Source organism: Clupea harengus, chromosome 25, assembly GCF_900700415.2.
Source record: "Clupea harengus chromosome 25, Ch_v2.0.2, whole genome shotgun sequence".
NCBI lineage: Eukaryota > Metazoa > Chordata > Actinopteri > Clupeiformes > Clupeidae > Clupea > Clupea harengus.
Genome location: NC_045176.1, coordinates 4,242,384 through 4,250,693, shown reverse-complemented (window position 1 = coordinate 4,250,693; position 8,310 = coordinate 4,242,384). Strand labels below are relative to the sequence as shown.

Here is an 8,310-nt window from a genome sequence, read left to right as displayed (position 1 = left end):
GACAAATGACTCATCACAGCAAATTGTGCGATTAATTAATTTTTAATTAATTGAGTTGATTAATTGATTGCAATATTACATATCAGTAGGGGTTTTTAGATGTGTCTTCTGTCAGGTTAAATCAGTGAAATGATTGACCAGTGGCTGATCCTCTCTCTATTTGCAGGTTGCCCACACATCTGATCTGACTGCAGCTCAGCCCCTCACCTGCAGCTCTGGGTCCATCCCCTCCCAGCAAGTTTTGTCCAATGGGATGCATCAGCTGTAAGCTAAAGAGTGGCGCGCGAGTGCCAGCTGCCGGAGGAACGACTGGGGAAATGTTGGATGCAAGAGCCAATCACATTCATGCCTCCAACATTCAGCAAGCAATGGACGTGCCGAATGCAGTGGCCATCCCAAAAGTCTTTGCACTTACACTGGTCTCACAGCACATCAAATCCCCCCTTCCCCCCTCATTTGACCCACATCAGTTTGCATACAGAGCAAACAGGTCCACGGAAGACGCCATCGCCGTAGCCCTTCACACCGCACTGAGCCACCTGAAACCTCCAGGAGGAACCTATGTAAGAATAGTCTCCATAGACTACAGCTCAGCATTCAATACAATCATCCCAGACATACTAGTCAGCAAACTAGCTGCACTAGGCCTCTCCCCCTCCATCTGCACCTGGATAAAAGACACAAACCGCCCACAAACTGTGAAACTCGGCCCCCAACTCTCCTCCAGCATCACGCTTAGTACTGGTTCTTCACAAGGCTGTGTGCTGAGCCCACTACTCTGCTCCTTGTACACATGACTACTCCTACCCATCCCACCAACACCATCATCAAATTTGCATGAACATCACATCACACCCAGGCCACCACCTGTTCACACACACACACACACACACACATCACACCCAGGCCAACACCTGTTTACTCTCCTGCCCTCTGGCAGACGGTACAGGTCCTTTTTTCTATTTCTTATGTATAATAGTATTTATTGTTACACTAGGTCTTTTGCTCGTAGCTTGACTGTTCTCTCCCTTGTACGTCACTTTGGACAAAAGTGTCTGCTAAACAACTCAATTAAATGAAATGAGGTCCTAAAGGACAGTCTTTTCCCAACAGCCATCAGAACATTAAACTCAAACATGCACTAAAATGTGGAACTTAACGCATTAGTCAGTATAATTTACTGCAAGACACTTATGCCATCTCAGTCACCTTATTCATGTGTATTAAACACAAATAGTTTCTGTATCTACAGTATTTGCAACGTACCTCAGGGGGAGTACTTGTACTCCATATCACTGCACTTTGTTGTGCTCTTAATCTTTTTTTAGCTATTGTGTGGTTGTTGTGATATATGTTGTCCCTCGTGGCACAACAGGAGCAGCGCTCCAAATTACGTTGTATGCACATACAATGACAATAAAGGCTTTTTTAACTAATTCTAATTCTAAACTGTGAATGACGGTAGCGAATAGAAGCAAAGTCCATATCACATCCATTTCTGTACCTTCAACGAGCCTCTTTCTTCCTGTCAAGACAAAGACTGATGATGCGGAAGACAACAAGTAGCTCAATGCAAATATAGTCATTCCAACTCACCCAACGTCTCACTCATGTTATGGATTTTCTCGAAAATAAAAAAGTGCCACAGATCTTGGTAAATATAGTTTTTATAACATTTGTTTTTAAGATAGTTTGACTGCATACTTTCCCAAGAATGATTATTTTTAATTCCTTGAAACTTTGTTTGGGTAAAGTGTTCATATATATTGCAGATACAATTTTCTTTTAAAGATACTCCATCTCCATATTACTCCATCATTTCATATTTTTTTTGAAAAATAGATTATTTTTCATACTATGAATTAAAGATTTCTGGTAGTGCATGCAAAATGAAATCTGATGCCTGCAACTACTTGCATCAGCTGAAACTGTCGTTGATACCTGTTAACTGTGTCAAACTCCTACCCAGCTCGCACGAAACACAAAAAGGAGTAGAATATTAATTGTTTTTAGGTTAAAAGAGTGCAGCACTATTTGGGCCTGAATTCTGCCTTATAGTTATCAACAGTAATGGGGATGAAATCCAATGGACATGTTACTATGAACGAAAACTACATTTACCTACACCAGGTAAAGTCATATGACGCAGGGCAGCGACGTCTGATTTCGCGGTTTTTTTTCGGACTATATTTGCCGGTGCCAAAAGCTTTATACTACATTGAGACGAAAGCCGCATGCTGTTCTTTTCGAACTCCATAAACTCTCTGGGATTTGGGATTTTTCTCTATTGTATAGAGTTAGCGCCAATCGTGTGTCACGGTTTATACATTCATTTGACCACCATCAATTCCGAGGAGTTATACATCGAAGCGCTTTTTGTAATCGTTATGGAGAGGAGTTTATGGTGATACATTTCACAGCAATGGTGAGTGTAAACATTTCGCAATTAGGTGTATTATATAATATTGTCAGTTTCATTGTCCAATCAAGTCACCACTTTGAGGCTTTCAAATTCATAAACGTTTGGACAAATCAGCTGCTTAGTCGAAATAACAGAAATATGTATCACCAATTAGCTCAAATGGCAACCTAACCAATTATCTTATACACAGCTTCTTCACGCCTGGCTTGTACAGGTGTGGCCTTATCGTTATTAAATAAGAAGACACTGCGCTAATTGTAAGCCAAAACTGCCATTTACATTCTGTGATCGTAATTTGGGGCACTTAGAGCTGAAAGTGTTCTTAATACCTGTTATCTGTGTCAAACTCCTAGCTCACACAAGACACAAATAGGAGTAGAATATTAATCGTTTTTAGATTCACGTTCAACTCTGCCATTCATTTATCAAAAGTGGCGGGAATTAATTTAGACAGACACATAGCTTTAAACAATAACTACACCCCCCTACGCTGAGATACCAAGTATTATGAGCCAAAGTCTACTTCACGACAAACAGACACGTCAGGTGGAGCTTGGGTTTTCACACCTACATTTTACACTGCTTGATCGTTCAATGCTTACTTTGCCGAATATCTTTAATTTAAGACGCCATGTAATGTGCAACTTTGATTTCTCGTGTTCCTGATTTGATTAGTGAGAAGGCACCAGCAGGTTGAAGTCCCTTTCCCGCCCACTGACAATCTACTGTACGTTTTCATAAACGCCAAGCATTCCCAGGACTCCTCTACACAACCACTGGACAGTTTTTACCATTAAAGTGGATTTCGTGCATTGTTATACAGATTTTCACGTCTAAATCTTTTCTAGTGTAGCTGAAACCGGGGTTGTTACATTATCTAGTTTAATTAAATCAGTCTCATAAAATGTAATAATCATTACATTTAGAATTAGAATATTTTATAATTAAAATAATGGGAAGCTCTAGTTGTACCACTATGCTACAGTCTAAGTATAGCCTATCACAATACTAACGTACTACAATTTCATTACACAGTCTATATAACACTTCATGAAACAACCAGATAAGTGAAGGCAATTGGAGTACTTGGTTTGGTGGAAAATGGCTTTCAGTGGAATATTGGAACAACAACAGACAAAAACATTGTTTAAATCTAAATAAACAATTTATTAAAAGTGACAAACAGTAATTAATGGCTAATACTAATCAGGTATAATCACTTAGAACTTAGGTTGCAACTAAACGAGTCAAATTATTTTCGTAAATTTGGCCAGAAGTTACATACCAATCGTCGTTGCGTAGTCCTTTGTTCTTGTTCTGCAGTGAGGGAAAAGTGCGTCACCTTTTTACAACCTTGTTTTCAGCCAATGCTGTCTCAATGAAATGTAGATAAGAAAGTTAAGATGATAAGAGAATTGTGGGTAATGTAGTCTATGGTGGGACTACACCTACACTAGTCAGCAGCAAAGTAGATGCAATGGTGGCTTGGTGTTGTTTTTAATTCTTCCTACTATGTGCATCTAGGTCCAAAGATGATGTCCCAGGTTGTTTCCACAGAGGAAGACATTTTGAATGTGTATTCAAATATGAGAACATTAATACCCTATATTCTAGAGCATACATTTAAAGTAACAGTATGCAAGGGTTTACCACTATTTATGTGTGTTTTTATGGGCAACTAGTTTTATTATCTTCAACATACATGTCGTTTCCACAAGCCTCCTTGGCTATGCCTTATGTAGTTCTGTGGTCCAGGACGGACCACCCCACACACATGTAAGAAAAGCTTTTCACAGCACAACATTGCCAACTATATCACCAAATGACCATTCTAAAGATCTTATGGTTCAGTCACAGTCATCACTGACAGACGTGTTGCTTTACACTTTATCTTTGCTGTAGTCTCTTGAGCTAGAATGAGTTGGTATGTGTCGGGTTTTAGTTTATGTGGTGCTCATAGTTGCTTACATCTCACTTGTCGCGGTCACTACTCCTTAGTAATGGGGGTGCTTTGTGTGTACGTACTAAATAGATGTTGCAGCAAAAAGTAGCTTTTTGTTTGACGTGGAAGTAAGGCACAAGTGATTGCCCTGACTGCCTACAGCTCATGTGTTATGTGTTTCCTTTCTTTAGCCTCTTCATTGTTGGTTTGCAGCTCGAGCCAAATGCAAAGCCTCCCCATGCATCATCGTCAAATGGACTCCTCTGTGCTTAAGCTGTTTCTGCTGGCCTCCATCTTGTACACAGGTACAGAACAGAGCAACACCACAATGTTATCACCATCCTAACACATAACTTGTCTATGGTTATGATATGAAAGAACTATCACTATGGTATTACTTTACCTGAGCAGTTGAAAGAGAGATATGAGCCCTCAAGTGGTGAAATTGTAATTTTGAATATCAGAATGTCTTTTAGATTGTTGCACTTGGGTTTGTGAGCGTTTTCAAAATCATTTGTTTAGAAATGTACACTTTACAGATTTGTGAGGCCAAGTTGGTAATGTGGTGGTTGTTTTTGTTGTGTGTGTGTGTTTAGGTTCAGAGATTTAATTTAGTTTTGTGTTCACAGAGGCAAGAGATTTATTTCTGCTTGAAGGACATCATGTCAAACTGGACATCCATGGACATGAAGACTTTAGGAGGGAGGAGATAGATTTTGTGCACTGGTCTTTCCATGGACAGGTTGTGAGATATTATCCTGCAAAAGAAAAATTATATGTACCTAATGACCGTGTGGAGTTTGATTCTACAAACTTCTATATGAAACTGAAGAACTTGCAGCAAAGTGACAGTGGGCTCTACAGAGGAGAGATTGGTGCTGCAGAGAATCTTGTGTCTACTGAATACAATCTCTCAGTCCTAGGTGGGTTTTTAAATAAACTATTACGTTGAGATTCATGCCAACAGCACTTGGCTAGTTTATAGTTCCAGGTACCAGGTTTATAACCTCATATTAGTTCTAGATTGTTTACTATGAGTTTGCAGCTCATCTGTTGATCTTTTATGTAGCATCAAGTCAAACTCATCCCTGTTAAACTACAGGAACCAGTGCCGTGTGATGTGCCTTTGTCTTGCAATACCCCTGCATGTGTGTGTGTCTTCATCAGAGCCAGTATCAACCCCCAACCTGACTGTAGTGTCAAACTGGTCCAGCGCTGACTCCTGTAATGTGACACTGACCTGTAGGGGTCATGACCTCTCTCTGACCTTCATCTGCAACGGCAGCACCTGCACACACAAGGGAGGGGCCATTATTGATACCACTCTTGTTGTCGTGTCCAGAGATGATCACATCGTCTGTAACCACAGCAACCAAGTTAGCTGGAGATACACTGTCTTGGGAATTAGACAAGTTTACCCAATTTATTTTGGTAAGGCTTTCAGACGAATCAGTTTTCATTAAATACAAAATGTGGTAATTTCATATTTTATTGTCACTCTTCATTGATGCTTTAGTGACAGTTTATCAAATTGAATAAATATTTATACGATTTTTTTTTTTTTAAATACTCCATGAATTCATCAGCGGGAATGAAATTGTATGTGAAGAAATACATAATGACATTTCATTGAAGCTCATAATGATGATAATGGAGATGATCAGGGACATGCACAGGAGGGGGCTAAGGTTGCTCGGGCAACTGCCCGTTTGCCCTCCTTGACTGAAGTTGCCCCTCCAAAGGAAATATATATATATTTTTAAATAGTATTACGGCTGCAGAACTTCATGTAGGCTTAGATAAAATAATCGCGGAATAAGCGTCCAGGGGACGGGGGCGTGGCGGTTAGTGAGAGTTTCAAGTGATATAGGCAAAAATTGCGTCCAGGGGACGGGGGCGTGGCGGCGGCAAAAAATTAACGTGTTGCCCCTTTTTTCCAGGGCAGAGCAACTGCCCTTCAAAATTCCTGTGCACGTCCCTGGAGATGATGTTGGTGATATATTTCCTCTCAGCACAAAAGATAAACTCCTCTGGAATCAGAGTTTCAACACGGATGTGGATCATCTCCGCTGTTAGCTTCCTTTTAGCCACTGCTGCTAGTTTTGTTCTCTTTTCTCTCAGAAAAATAATGGAAAAATGTTTTTCCAAATGCCCAACATCATTTCAGTTCCCATAGTTTGGTATTCAAACACTGTGAGAAATCCCCTGCCAGCCAATTAGGAATCATCATGAGCCCCTGACTTTTCACTAGAACCACAATGAATTTATGTTTGAATGATATCTGGAGTCTCACTGATTCTGTTCATGTTTAGGTATGAATGCTGCCCATTCTGATCCTGAGGTAATTATTCTTCATATTATGTATATCATGCTAGAAACAGATGTCACATTTAACGTGCGATTCATTTGAAATATTTAATGATTTTGAACTAACAAGTGCCTGTTAAGAAGATGTCAAAGTTAAGAAGATGTTGTTAGACATTATAATTGTAGTTTAAAATATACTTCATTTATGTTGATTCTACATTAACTCTGTTATTTTACATTTGATTTGTACATGTTAGTATCCATTAGTACAAGTCTCAGTATTAATAGGGACAAATGACTCATCACAGCAAATTGTGCGATTAATTCATTTTTAATTAATTAATTGAGTTGATTAATTGATTGCAATATTACATATCAGTAGGGTTTTTAGATGTGTCTTCTGTCAGGTTAAATCAGTGAAATGATTGACCAGTGGCTGATCCTCTCTCTATTTGCAGGTTGCCCACACATCTGATCCGACTGCACCTCAGCCCCTCACCTGCAGCTCTGGGTCCATCCCCTCCCAGCAAGTTTCATCCAATGGGATGCTTCAGCTGTAAGCTAAAGAGTGGCGCGCGAGTGCCAGCTGCCGGAGGAACGACTGGGGAAATGTTGGACGCGAGAGCCAATCACATTCATGCCTCCAACATTCAGCAAGCAATGGACGTGCCGAATGCAGTGGCCATTCCAAAAGTCTCTGCACTTACACTGGTCTCACAGCACATCAAATCCACCCTTCCCCCTCATTTGACCCACATCAGTTTGCATACAGAGCAAACAGGTCCACGGAAGACGCCATCGCCGTAGCCCTTCACACCGCACTGAGCCACCTGAAACCTCCAGGAGGAACCTATGTAAGAATAGTCTCCATAGACTACAGCTCAGCATTCAATACAATCATCCCAGACATACTAGTCAGCAAACTAGCTGCACTAGGCCTCTCCCCCTCCATCTGCACCTGGATAAAAGACACAAACCGCCCACAAACTGTGAAACTCGGCCCCCAACTCTCCTCCAACATCACGCTTAGTACTGGCTCTTCACAAGGCTGTGTGCTGAGCCCACTACTCTGCTCCTTGTACACATGACTACTCCTACCCATCCCACCAACACCATCATCAAATTTGCATGAACATCACATCACACCCAGGCCACCACCTGTTCACACACACACACACACACACACATCACACCCAGGCCAACACCTGTTTACTCTCCTGCCCTCTGGCAGACGGTACAGGTCCTTTTTTCTATTTCTTATGTGTAATAGTATTTATTGTTACACTAGGTCTTTTGCTCGTAGCTTGACTGTTCTCTCCCTTGTACGTCACTTTGGACAAAAGTGTCTGCTAAACAACTCAATTAAATGAAATGAGGTCCTAAAGGACAGTCTTTTCCCAACAGCCATCAGAACATTAAACTCAAACATGCACTAAAATGTGGAACTTAACGCATTAGTCAGTATAATTTACTGCAAGACACTTATGCCATCTCAGTCACCTTATTCATGTGTATTAAACACAAATAGTTTCTGTATCTATTTGCAACGTACCTCAGGGGGAGTACTTGTACTCCATACCACTGCACTTTGTTGTGCTCTTAATCTTTTTTGAGCTATTGTGTGGTTGTTGTGATATAT

The 8,310-nt window shown here is 40.6% G+C and overlaps 1 long non-coding RNA gene across 1 annotated transcript; it reads left to right on the top strand.

Moving 5' to 3' along the window:
* Nucleotides 1-2,055: 2,055 nt before the first annotated feature.
* LOC116219529 lies at nucleotides 2,056-5,155 on the top strand. Its single transcript, XR_004163210.1, has 3 exons — nucleotides 2,056-2,425; nucleotides 4,556-4,669; nucleotides 4,994-5,155. It is a non-coding gene; the product is annotated as an uncharacterized LOC116219529 (long non-coding RNA).
* The last annotated feature ends 3,155 nt before the right edge of the window (nucleotides 5,156-8,310 follow it).